This window comes from Artemia franciscana, chromosome 3, assembly GCF_032884065.1.
Source record: "Artemia franciscana chromosome 3, ASM3288406v1, whole genome shotgun sequence".
In the NCBI taxonomy this organism is placed as follows: domain Eukaryota; kingdom Metazoa; phylum Arthropoda; class Branchiopoda; order Anostraca; family Artemiidae; genus Artemia; species Artemia franciscana.
In genome coordinates, this window is record NC_088865.1 from 20,208,964 (window position 1) to 20,223,374 (window position 14,411).

Below are 14,411 nucleotides of genomic sequence, written 5' to 3' on the forward strand. Positions count from 1 at the left end.
AACCAGCTTCCAAAAATCACATTCGAAGGACGGGTTAACGACGCACCCTAGAGGCCGACCTCGTAAAAGATGGACTGACAACTTCCCAGCTCATAACCTCCCCCAACTACTTCGTCTAGTGCCAGATAGATCGAACTACCGTCACCACATTCATCATTTGCTCAGAAGAGAAGAAGCCCCAATTAAAAAAAGTCCCCGGATGGGACTTAAATCCAGCTAGCCATAAATTCTTTTTTTGTTTGTTCTGGAATCCGAATAGGTGAGTTACATCTATACGCCAGTCAGAATTTTGTCTTATTTCTTTCAGAAGAACTATTCAAACACAACGACCATCTTTTCTAAGATTGAATTTTAAAGCACTAAGAATGTTTAGGGTTATGAGTGGGGTAAGATGGGTAAGCACCCCCCTCCACTTGTATATAGAACAATTATTGTTCCTTTCATTCACATTATTTTAGGCTGTGAAAAAAGGATTTAATTCTTTTAACTGAATGAATCGCAAGAACCTAGAAGTATGCATAATATCCATGTGGTAGTATCGGAAAAACTGCAAAATAGGTTAATGATGATGCTAAATTGGAATAAAAATTTATTCACCATTACTCAGCATTTTTCATTTAAAAATTCGAGGGCAGTGAAGAAATTTAGCTCAACTTCGTGAGCCGGTACTCAACGGCTGCTTCTCAAGCTGTTTTGAGAGTCTTTTCCTTTTTTTTTGAATTCCAAACCTGTACAAAATAGAAGGTGTGGCCAGTTTCAGGGTTGCCAAAACAAATCGCCAGTCACTGGTGGGATACTAGAACCAGAGTACAGACAAATAGGAAGTATATATTCAAACCGACCAACCAATTGACTGCAGGGTACAGATTTGATGACTTGCATAACTCATGATGGCTGACTCTGAGATTTTAAAATAGTTAATGGGGTAGATAAGGAGAACAGATAGAATGAAAGCCAAGGTTATCTATATACCAAATTAATGAAAAGTACGAACTTGTTAGCTACAAATCTGGCTGATTTTTTTATACTGAAAATAATAACAATCACAATTCTTATCAATCATTCCTGTAATACGTATTTTGGCTGTTGCACCTTCTCATGCCTATCTACCAAAATGTGGAATTTTGTATTGTTCGCCAGACGACAGATGATGGATGCTTTTTTATTTGTTTGTTTGGTTTTTTTTTCCTGGGGTGATCATATCGACCCAGTGTTCCTAAAATGTCGCAAGAGGGCTCATTTTAACGAAAATCAAAATTTATAGCCTCCTTTTTAAGTGACTAAGAAAATTGGGGGCATCTAATCCCACTCCCATGCTCATTTTTCCCCAAAGTCCCCGGATCAAATTTGGAGGGTAACTAGACCCCCCCTTTTTCTGATAAAAATCGTCCGTTCAAAACTATGAGAAAGTCATTTAGCTCAAAAAAAATTATAGAAATTTCGTTTTAATTATTCATGTGCCGTGAGCCAAAATCAAATTATGCATTATTTCAAAAAGGTTTGGAAATGAAGTAAAAAACAAGTATTTTTAACTGCAAGTAAGAAGCGATTTTAAAACTGAAAACTAACAGAAATTATTCTTTATATGAAAGAGGGTGTCCCCTCTTTAATGCCCCGCTCTTTACGCTAAAGTTTGACTCTTTCTCACAACTCTACCTTTCAAAAAAATAAAACACTTTATATACACTAAAATATATATATAATATAGATATAATTGGTCTTTGAGACAAGGGCAATTAGTGCCTTTTAGTGTATCTTTCGTCCAATTTCTAAATTTTGGAGAAAAAAAATACTTTCTTGTAGCTAATTAAGTAAAAAAAACTTTTTTTTAACTGAAATTAAGAAGCGACATTAAAACTTAAAACGAACAGAAATTAATCCGTGTATGAAAGGGGCTGTTCCCTTCTCAACGTCACGCTATTTACGCTAAAGTATGACTCTTTCTCTTAACTCTACTTTCTTAAACAGTAAAAAAACTTTAGCGTAAAGAGCGGGGCGTTGAGGAGGAAATAGCCCCTTTCATAAACGGTGTAATTTCTCTTCGTATTAAGTTTAAATGTCGCTCCTTACTTTCATTTAAAAAAAAGTTTTTTTTACTTAATTAGCTACTTAATTTCTGAACGTTTCTGAATTAATGCATGTTTTGATTTTGGTTCTCCGCACATGAATAATTAAACCAAAATTTGTATATCATTTTTTTTTGCTATATGGCCTTCTCATAGCTTTGATCGGACGATTTTGAGAAAAAAAGAGTGGAAGAGGAAGCCTAGTTGCCCTTCAGTTTTTTGGTTACTTAAAAAGTCAACTAGAATATTTGATTTTTTACAAACATTAGAAAAACGCCGTAGAAAAAATACTTGAAATTACTAAAAATATTTAGCATAAAGAGCGAAGTATTAGGAGGAAGTGAACCACTCATATGCATAATAATTTTTGCTCGTTTAAAGTCTTAATGCTTCTCCTTACTTTCACTTGAAATAAGTTTTCCATAATTTTCACTGTTTTTTTTTAATAATGCTAGAAAATCCTGCACCCCCTTCATGGGAATTCTCTTCCCCCGAGACAAATTCATCTATGCATAGATACTCCCCAAGTAGCCTCCTCCCCTCAACCCCTCCTCCCAACAAAAAAAATCCCTTAAAAGCCTCCATGCACTTCCTAATAACCATTACTGTATGTAAACACTGGTCAAAGTTTGTAAATTGCAGCCCCTCCCATGGGGACTGTGGGAGAGTAAATCGTCCCCAAAGACATAGTTGTTTGGTTTTCGATTATTTTGAGCAAAAACGCTATCTCAGAGTTTGGATCTGGTGACTTTTGGAAAAAAATTCTTGGTCACTTAAAAAGGGCACTAGAACTTTTAATTTTCGCTATAATGAGCCCTCTTGAGACATTCACACCCTGTGGTCCCTCTTGGGACCACAGGGTCGATACGATCACTCCTGGAAAAAAAAACACGCAGCCGTGATCTATCTTCTGGCATAAAACCCAAAATTTCATATTTTTGTAGATAGGAGCTTGAAACTTCTACAGTTGGGTTCTCTGATGCACTGAATCTGATGGTGTGATTTTAGTTTAGATTAAACTACATTTAAAGGGATTCCCTTCTATTTTCTGAAATAAGACAAATTTTCTCAGGTTCGTGTCTTTTGATGGGTGAGACTACACTAGTAATTCTTCTACTTCCCATCACATAAGAACATTTTAAGGAAAACGTCGCGCTATAATATATTTCAATTCACAATATTAATGTTCAATAAAATTTTTTGTGTTTGGGCATAAATAAATAAATAACTTCTAAATATATGTAGCCTATATATTATATGCTATAGTATTTAATATATTGTAATTCCACGCTACAATATATTTTAGAAAATATTCAAGGAAAAATAATATGTAATACAAATTCGACTATAATAATTAGAAAGGCAACATATGTCATTTTGGCCGAAAATATGTCATGTAAGTGTCATGGATAAATTGAAAACGAGGTATCAAACGGTGCATTCAGAATTGTCCTATATCATACTGCTATAAAGCTACAAAAAGATACATATCAATTTTGGACATGGACAAAATTTGAAGATAAAAAGAGACAAACAACATGAACAAACTTTTGCATTTTTTTGTACTCTCCTGAAAATTTACAAAAATGACGTTTTTCACACTTTTAATAATCACAGCCGAAATATTAATATTTCATAGTTAGACAAGAGCTAAAAGCTCATATGGCACTTGTGATGAGGCATGAAGAGCTAAGAGCCAAGAGATCATATTGTATGAGCTCTAACAAAATTCTGTGAATCCATAGATTGAATTAAAAAGGAAAATAAGAGGCTTAATGCCGGTCAGGATTTTAAATAAGAGCTGTGAGTCACGATGTCCTTCCAAATATCAAAATTCATTCAGATCCGATCACCCACTCGTAAGTTAGAAATACCAATTTTTTTCTAATTTTTCCTCTCCCTTTAGCCCCCCAGATGGTCGAATCTGGGAAAATGACTTTATCAAGTCAAATTGTGCAGCTCCTTGACACGCCTGCCAATTTTCTTCGTCCTAGCATGTCCAGAAGCACCAAACTCGCCAAATCACTGAACCCCTCCCCCCAACTCCCCCAAAGAGAGTGAATCCAGTACGGTTCTGTGAATCACTTATGAAGGACATTTGCTTATTCTATCCACCAAACTTCATCCCGATTCCTCCGCTCCAAGTGTATTCTAAGATTTCCCCCTCTAACTCCCCCCAATATCAGAAGATCTGGTTGGGATTTGAATCAAGAGCTCTGAGACATAAATTCCTTCTAAATATCAAATTTAATTAAGATCCGATCACCTATTCGTAAGATCAAAATACCCCATTTTCACGTTTTCCAAGAATTTCGGTTTTCCCCTCCAACTCCCCCCAATGTCAAAGGATCTGGTCGGAATTTGAAATTGGAGCTTTAAAGCACAAGATCCTTCTAAATATCGAATTTAATTAAGATCTAGTCACCCTTTCGTAACTTACAAATACCTCAATTTTCAAAATTACTCCCCCCCAACTCCACCAAAGAGAGCAGATCCGGTTCGGTTATGTCAGTCACGTATCTTAGACAGGAGTCTATTCCTCCTATCCAGTTTCATCCTGATCACACCGATTTAAGTATTTTCTAAGATATCCGGTCCCCCCAACTGCCCCCCCCCCCCCAATTACGCTTGATCCAGTTGAGCTTTAAAATAAGAGGTCTGAGTTACGAGGTCCTTCTAAATATGAAGTTTCATGAAGATCTGATCACTCCTTCGTAAGTTAAAAATACGCCATTTTTTCTTATTTTTCAGAATTAACCCCCCCCCAATAGAGGGGGGGGGGTTATCCTTTCCAATTACCCAATCCTTTCCAATTATGTAAATCACGTATCTAAGACTTCTGCTTATTTTTCCCACCACGTTTTATCTCGATCCCTCCAATCTAAGCGTTTTCTATGATTTTAGGTTCCCCCACCCCAAACTCCCCCCAATATCACCAAATCAAGTCGGGATTTAAAATAAGAGCTTTGAGACACGATATCCTTCTAAATATCAAATTTCATTGGGATCCGATCACCCGTTTGTAAGTTAAAAATACCTCATTTTTTCTAATTTTTCAGAATTACCCCCCCCCCCCTCCAACTACCCCAAAGAGGTTGGATCTGTTTCGGTTATGGCAATCATCTATCTAGGACTTATGCTTATTTTTCCCACCAAGTTTCATCCCGATCCCTCCACTCAAAGTGTATTCAAAGTTTTAGGTTTCCCCCTTCCAACTGCCCCCCCCAATGTTGCCAGATCCAGTCGGGATTTAAAATAAGCGCTCTGAGACACGATATCCTTCTCAATATCAAATTTCATTGAGATCCGATCACCCGTTCGTAAGTTAAAAATACTTTATTTATCTAATATTTCAGAATTAACCCCCCCCCCCCCAACTACCCCAAAGAGAGCAGATCTGTTCCAGTTATGTCAATCATGTATCTAAGACTCGTATTTATTTTGCCATCAAGTTTCATCCCGATCCCTCCACTCTAAGTATTTTCCAAGATTTTAGGTTTCTCCCTCCCAACTCCCCCCCAATGTAACCAGATCCGGTCGAGATTTAAAATAAGAACTTTGAGACATAATATCCTTCCAAACATCAGCTTTCATTAAGATCTGATCAACTGTTCTTAAATTGAAAATACTTAAATTTTTCGTTTTTTCTGAATTAACGGGCTCCCCATTCCCCCCAGATGGTCAAATCTGAAAAACGACTATTTCTAATTTAATCTGGGTAGTTTCCTGATACGCCTGCCAAATTTCATCGTCCTAGCTTACCTGGAAGTGCCTAAAGTCGCAAAACCGGGACCGACAGACCGACAGAATTTGCGATTGCTTTATGTCACTTGGTTAATACCAAGTGCCATAAAAATTTTGTACAGATGGAATTTGAAACCTGATTTAACTGGTCCCTACCTTTGGTACATCAGATTTTATAGGTATGAGTGTTGGGTAGAGGCGTGAATTCAAACCATCCTTCTGGTAGAGGCAAGAATTTTCCTTCTCTCAGCGTAACACTTAATTTTACAATTTATACATTTGCAAATTTCTCGGTTCTAAATCTACAATCATATGTCAGTCCATTTGCATTTGGGAATTTACTTTTGAGTTGGTTAAGAGTAGGGTGCCATCATCTTCGAGTGGTAATTCTATAGTTTGTTCTGAGTCTGGGATTTCCACTCGTAGGAAAGACATTCTTTGGTCTGAATCAGGCTAAAATCGAGAGTGTAAATTAAGTAAAAATATTGAACAGTTGTTTTAATTCCTTTGATTAACAAGTGAAACATGCCAATACTAACTGATATTCTAAAAAAGGAGTATTAACGATAATGTATTTATTTCAAGTGTTTGCTTTTCAAACTGCTATGAGAAGTATTTTTCAGAAAGGCAATTTTCCGAACGGAAATAAAGCACCTAAAACCTAGGAAAAGCAGAAACAAAGTCATAAAATAACAGATACTTAAAATGACCAGAAATTACAACCAATGAAAAAAGAAACTAAAATGAATAGCCCCACTAAACATAAAAATAATAGATGTAGATAAAAAGGAATAAATAAACCATGAAACGTGGAAAACGTTAAACGAAAAATCAGGTTAAACTTGCAAGGAACTGGAAGGACTATAGTTACTGCCTTCCCCCACTCCCATACCTTCTTATGGTCATTTTGCCGTTTGATTTTATTGGAAAATAAATATGTTTTGAACATTGTGACTTTATTTTTCAGAATGTCAATGATTAATACCAAAAAATTGTAACTAATAACATTAAACAAAAGAAAAATGTAACTAACTAATATAATAAAACTTTATTTTACTATATACTATTTACTTTATTTTCTAAAAATCTCAGAAAATCAGGAAATTAAGATTTTTTTAACATAGATTTTCATTTTGTTGATTTTATAATTTTGAAATAAAAAGTTTTTTGTATTCAAAACTTTACTTTTAGAGGAGTGTAAATGAGACAATTAGTTTTTAGAAAGCATAGAGGAGAGGAAAATAGCCCCTCTTTTGCCGTAGTAATTACGGTTCATTTAAATTTGAGTTAAGATTTTCTTTTAATTTTTGCTCATTTAAGGATTTTTTTCATCAGTGTCATTATCAGTTATTTTGATATTTTATGTGATAATTTATTTTAGTTTCTCTTAGTTCTGAGCTTCACTTATCTATTGATAAGCATTTCTTGCAATGGAAGTAACATAGTTTTTTTGAATGAATAAATTATCAAAGTTTGTCTGAGATAACCAAAATATGACACACTTATTTCGAAATTCGAAATTTAGGTTTGGATTTAACAGGAATAGTGATGATTTTACAATAAGTGATTTGTAAGCTATTTTTATTATACAATATTTTGATCAGATTTTTCTCAGAAGAGATCAGTTCATGCCAAAAATAATTCTTGGCACTTCCATATTCACGAAGTTATTGGGCAAGGGGGCATGTTTTACCTTCTTTATTCAAATAGACGAAAGGTGTTTAGCTGAAGCTTTCAGGAAATGTAGAGCAGAATCAAAACATAGTATGTGTATGTAGGCTGCCAAAAGGGTGTTTCTCAAGAAGTACTCAGGGTACTAAGTTAGAACTTAACAAGAATGATGAAAGGGAGGATCAATTGGCCAAAATACAACATGTACACACCAGCCCTAATACTAGTGATAATACAACTATTGTTACTTCCGTTGCGACTTCTACTAAGGCTGTGCATATTACAATGAAAGTTTGAGGAAATATTTAAAGAGAATGGACCTAAGTGAAAACATGCTTTATGCACACCAGTCGTCAAAATGACGTATCAGTAATGACTTAGGAACTGTTAAGCGTTGAAGCTGAAGTTGAAGAAGGAGTTGAAGCTTCTGCGGAATGATAAGGGGGACGTTCAACTGACCAATAGCCAATACGTGTATACTGCTACTGATATGATTGTTACTACTTTTGCCAGTGCTACTCCAACAATACTACTACTACCTTTTCTACTCCACCTGCTACAGCAAATACGACTCTTATTAATGCTAACACTAAAGATATTAAGTGAAGTTTAAGGGAGTATTTAGAGATAGTTCAATTAAAACAGACTACGTTAAGTAAATTAAATTTATCTAATTGGCGTATCCCAGGAATGGCTTAGGGTATTAAACTGAACCGCTCAGATAATAATGTGAGGGAGGACAAATTGCCAAAAATGCAATATGAGCAAGCTGCTTCTACTGCTACTACTATTATTGCTACTACTGTAAATGCTACTTCTATTGTTACTTTTACCAAGATTAAAGGTATTAGGTTTAAATTGTAGAGGGAGAATTTGAACTAAGTCAAAAAACAATATGTGAATAATGCTTGTCAAAAGGACGAATTCAGTTGAAACTACCCGTGCGTAATGAAAGGGATTGTCGGTTGACCAAAAGACCGCATTTGTATACTACTAATGCTACTAGTACTACTACAACTACTTTTACTACTAATACTGCTACTATTACTCCTATTGATAAAGCTATGACTAATGCTACCACAAACACTAAGGGTATTAAAGTGAACATTTCAGTGAATGTTAAGGGAGAAGTTGAACTGCATCAAAACAGGTTTCGTGCATACAGGTTTTCAGAAAGGCTTATGAACAATATCTTCGGAAAAGTTTGAAATATGAAGTTGTAATTTATGAGGCTTGAGTTTGCATCAACAAGAACGACAATTGTCAATGTTTTTTGATAGTCAAAATATAAGGATATTAAAAAAAAAATTTCAGGGAATGTTGACAGAATGTTGAGCTAATTCAAAATGCACTATTGGCATGCATGTTGCAAAAAATATATATCAGTGATATCCCGAGATATGATTACGGTTTTGAGTTGAAACTTTCAGAATGTTTTGGAGGGGATTTGGAAAAAAAACAAAAGGTGTTATACTACTACTACTACTACTACTACTACTACTACTACTACTACTAGTAGTAGTAGTACTGCTAAAACTATTACTATTGCTACAGCTATTGATACTCCAGAGGCTAAATGAATTAAGGTTCAGGTTGCAGGGAATGTTTGGGAGGATATTGAGCTAAATCATAATGAGCATATAAATTGTCTTGAGTAGCAATGCTTAACGTGGTCTTGGTCGACTCGCAGGTGCCAAAGGGAGACTTGACGGGGTCTACATTGACGTGACAAAACAGGGGTTCATAAATCGTAAGTTGGACTCCACAAAAGTTCATGTGACTTAGATAGTGAAGAACTAAATTTTTGGCTTGAATTTACTTATTCGTATAGGCTGATGATATTGATTTTTGAATCAGTTTCTAAAGAAACAGTTTTTGGAAAGTAAATATCCAGATTTAAAAGAAAGAACTTGATCAATTTCATAGCGGGCATAGCATATTTAACAGATTTGTTCAGAAAGTTTCCATTAGATTAACTCAATTTTAGCCTCAATTTTAAACAAGAACGGGTGCAATTTCAGCTTTTCTTGAAAAATTAAAATATATGAAGTGAAACACTATTCGGTGCCAATTTTCCCAACTTTCAAGCTTGTTGAAGGCAGACTGCCTTTATGAGGACATTCAAAGATATGTTAAATATTTAATTGCACTACACGATGATATCAAAATCACATAATAAGATATTTTGACAGCTTTCAAAGTGCTGGTGAAACTGAGTAGACAAGAGATTCTAGCTGGAAATGATGCACGTTTTTTGACGGTGGAAATACCAACATAAATAAACGGACATATAGATACCAGTTGTAAAAGGAGCGCATCACCTATATCCTAGGACCAGCTTACAGTATTAAGTAACATGTTTCAGTGTATGCTGAAAAGGATATTAAAACATCAATAGGAACTATATTCATACTACCACTAAAACTTTTGCTGCTACAACTAATTATACTATTACTAAGGCTAAGCGTACTAAGCGTACGCTATGTTTGTGCAGGCTTTCAAAAGGATGCATCAGTGCTATCTTAACAACGGCTTAAAGTATTAAATTGAATATTGCAGGGTACATTGAGAGCCAAGTTAAACTAATGAAAATGAATTATTGGCATATTATTGATACTAACAGCAATAGACTACTGCCATTAGTGCCATTTTTTTTTAGGCTCGTGGCATTATTGGGGAACTTTCAGGGCCTATTCAGGAAGATTTTGTGTGTAAATGCATCCAGGTTGTCAGAATACCACAGATGCAATGCTTTGGGAACAGGACATGGTATTAGGCTTTATTTTACAGGGAAGATTGAGAAAGCATAAAACTGAATCAAGGGATACTATGTCAATCCAAATTTTCAAAAGGGAGTATATTATTAAAAACTACTGAAAAATTTTGTCGAGTAAAATAAAATAGTACAGAATATCGATTCTATCAGAAAAAACTGAAAAGATTTAAAACTTTGCCAAGTAAAAACGATGAAAAATATTTCAAAAACCTTTTCCACAAAAGAATTTTTTTAAGAAAAGTAAAGAGCTATATTAAACCACTGATGAATATAAAAAGTTTAATAATAGTTCAATCATAAAACTACAATGAATCAGCATCAATAAATAATTAGACCCAAAACGAACAAAAGTTACAACAATTAGCGAATCAAACTAAAAACAAGTAGAAACTTAGAAGGTAGGACTGACAACTCACCCCATCTCCCTGTGCTTGTAAACACTAAAACATAATTTGGACTTTGCTTAAAATTAAATACATTTTAAATATTTTTTTTTCTTTTTTAACCCCAATATTATAAAGTCTTTCAGTAATGAATTCCCACTCATTTTTTTTGTATGTGTTATCTTTGCTAAGATGGTGTCCTTTATTTTTTTACGCAAAAATAGGAAGCCCAAAGTCTGACACTAGGATTGTGTTTCAGCCCGCAATGAAAGAGTTTAACGTATTCAGGCCGAAAAGCAACACAATGTTGCGCAAGATTGACACAAAGTCAAGTCATTTTGGATAAGGGTCACTTGCACTAGGTATTTGAAGTGGCAAGCCTACTTAAAATCCTGGCTTTCCAGCTGGATAAATCAATTGAAAGGCAAGGGTCTCCGCACGGTAGCCGATGTTTCTCAAACTAACAAATATATTGTTGCATCGTTTTAGGACAATCACATTTGATTGAAAATTATGACCGGTGTTAAGCGTAAGAATAACACATATCTCCTTACACACAGGAGGTTTGAAGTGTCTACTGTAAGTAATATTTTGCACAATAAGAAATAACTTCATATTTAGTGGTTGCAATCCCATTGCTGCACTACGATAATTTACATCATCCTCCATTTCTCAAATCCTCATATAAATTTACAGCATAACTGTTTTTAGGCTTTCAATCTATCTTCTAACAGATCTATTGATTTGCTGCTTATTTCTTAGTTTAGAGTTTGTAAACAACAAAAAGTACATTTAAAAAGTATAGTTGATATTAAAAGTTGGTTTAAAAAGTAAATTTAGCCATATGAATGTGATTCGAAAAGTGTTTCCTATCAGACGTGCAGCCAAATTCATTTTGTGGTAAATATGTCAGGGTACTTTAAAGAGGAAATCATTGCAATTAATGATGGTCGATCATTGCCTACATAGAATTATATAGAATATAGGATAGAACTACATAAAAAATAGAACATAATAGAACTATATAGAATTGACACTATATAGAATATAATATAGAGAATAGAACTACATCGAATAGAGCTAAAATGAAACATGAGCTTAAATATCGGATTCGCATTTGGAACTTACTAGTAAGCAGTTGACGTCATAAAAAAAGGCGAACAAATTATTTGGAAACTGTGGAGATGGCTATAAGGCAAAATGGATAACCCCTACTTGCTACTCATTCTTTGGGGAAATGATGAGTTCTGCAGTCGACACAAGTAAGGTTGAGGTGTCCCAATAAATTGTAATTAAACCTTGCGTAGTTTACTGATTATGGTTAGATCATGGTTTTGTGCCATAGCTTGTTTTCGTTGAATATTGCAACAGCGTTGTTTTTTTCGGTTGCCTTTAATCAGAGATTCTTTTGTGTTTCATCATCCCTCAATAGTATGATGTAAGTTTTTTTTTAAATGCATACGAATTTAACGATACTCATGTAAAAAGATGGTAGATACACATGTATGTGAATGTATACCCTTCAAGCAAACTTGCAGCTTAACTATTCAGGGTAGATAAAGAAACATCGATGCTGAATAGTTTCTGAACCCTGACAATACAAGCTAACCCATTGGTAAACACAACAAGGAAAAAATTTCCATAAAACTAGAAACGTGACATCATTAAAACAGGGGTACAAGATAAAAATCCCCAGACTACTGACAACGGTTATAGAAGCAGAGGGAATAAAAAACGGGCAAAATATTTTTTATTTGACTATATAACCAGCAAAGTTTCAACTTTTGCTATCATTTAAGCAAATTTGTCCAAAACACATTGGTTGTGGTTTCAGCTAAAATAATTAATTTGGTTATTTTCATTGTCCCCGAAAATATAACTAATTCCACAATCTCTATCATACAGCCTACTTTGCTTATGATATAATCAAAGCACCACAAATTTTTATTATTTTTAACATTTTCAAAAACAATTGTAAATTGTAAAACGGTCTGGTTATAATTTATAATGAAAAGCACAACATATATTCAAAAATGAAGCTTTCAGAACCCATTCACATATACTCAAATTTTATGAATTAGTAATTGTGCTTTATGTGTCTGTGGGCTTTTCAACTGAAAAACCGAGACACAATAGCTTGATGATATCAATTTATTGGATATCCTAAATATATTCTATAAATACTAAAGGAATTTCAAATTTGTATAGCAACAGGAGTCATTGAAAGGAAAAACTGAACTTTTTCTAAGGAAGTGGGGGACAGAAGGACCACTTGGGTTAGTAGTGGGGAAATAAGACATCACCGGAAAAATCGTCCAGCAGGCTGATAGTGGAAGATACCCTCGGTTCCTGTTGATCATTAAAGTTGAAACCGTTTTAACACCATAAATGAGTGTTAAGACCACTAGAGTGGAATATTATACAAACTGTTTTCTCAAGATACTTCACTTTGGTTCTTATTAGAAAATTAGGGTTAAAAATTTTTGTCCCAAAATATTTGAAGGCTTTATAATTTTGAAAACAAAAACACAGGTCCCGACTCGAAAATTGTATTTTTTGGTCCACCTAAGAAATTTGAATATAACCTCCAAAGGACTTTTGAACAGAATCGTGTTTTTTACGCAGAGTTCAAGTCTCTAAACTGTTTAAGTCTGATCTTGAGGAGCATGAAACAAATTATTAAACATACAAAATTTCTCTTTTAATAAGCTATACAGATGAATAAATTTATAAAACTTACAAAAACTGAAAAATCCAATATTTCTAAAATTAACAACAAAGAAAACCAAGCAAAACTGATAACAAGATATAAAATTACTTTTTTGCGTATTATTATCTCGACGATTCCTTACGTCATTATCTACGAAAAGGAGACATTTTTAGAAAAATGTGGAAATAACACTTAAACGCCATAAAAGTTGAATAATCATAAAGTAAGAGATGCCACAATTTACCAGTCTCAGCAAAAATTTCACTGTGTAATTCAGAGGCTAACGTGATGCTATAAGCCAGTTCTCATTGACCCTCTCCTTTTTCCAGAATGATAAAATTCAAATTTTGCTATCTAATTGAGGGCCAAATGTGATGCTTTACCGCCAGTTCTCGCTAAACCCTCTCCGTTTTCCAGAATGATCAAATTAAAATTTAGCTATGTAATTGAGGGTTAAACGTCGTGCAGTAGGTCAGTTCTCTTTAACCCTCTCCCTTTTACAGAATGAATAAATTCAAACTCCGCTGTGTAATTAAGGGTCAAATGTGGTGCTTTTGGCTAGCTCTCTTTGACCCTTTCCCTTTTTCCAGAATGAACAAACTCAGATTTAGCTGTGTACTTGAGTCAGATGTGGTGTCTTTGGCCAGTTCTATTTTACCCTCCCCCTTTTCCAGAATAAAATAATTCAAATTTAGCAATGTCATTGAGGGTCAAATGTGGTACTTTAGGGTAGTTCTCTTTTACCCTCTCCTTTTTCCAGAATGAACAAATTCAAACTTCGCTGTGTAATTAAGGCTCAAATGTGGAGCTTTAGGCCAGTTCTCTTTGACCCTTTCCCTTTCCAAGAATCAACCAATTCAAATTTCGCTGAGTAATTAACGGTCAAATGTGGTGCTTTTCACCAGTTCTCTCTGACACTCTTCTTTTCCAGAATGATCAAAGTCAAATTTTGCTATTTAGCTGAGGGTCAAATGTGGCACAGTAGGCTAGTTCTCTTTGACTCTCTCCCTATTCCAGAATGAATAAATTCAAATTTCGCTTTGTAATTAAGTGTCAAATAT

At 34.5% G+C, this 14,411-nt stretch overlaps 1 protein-coding gene across 1 annotated transcript in view; it reads right to left on the reverse strand.

The window, feature by feature from the left end:
- LOC136025490 (eukaryotic translation initiation factor 4 gamma 3-like) overlaps positions 1 to 13,424 on the reverse strand; it is a 34,659-nt gene extending 21,235 nt beyond the window's left edge. The window contains exons 1-2 of the mRNA XM_065701521.1: positions 13,381 to 13,424; positions 5,967 to 6,263 (exon numbers count right to left, since the gene is read on the reverse strand). The gene's annotated coding sequence lies outside the window, so the exon portion shown is untranslated. The remainder of the gene's footprint in view (positions 1 to 5,966; positions 6,264 to 13,380) is intronic.
- Positions 13,425 to 14,411: the final 987 nt, after the last annotated feature.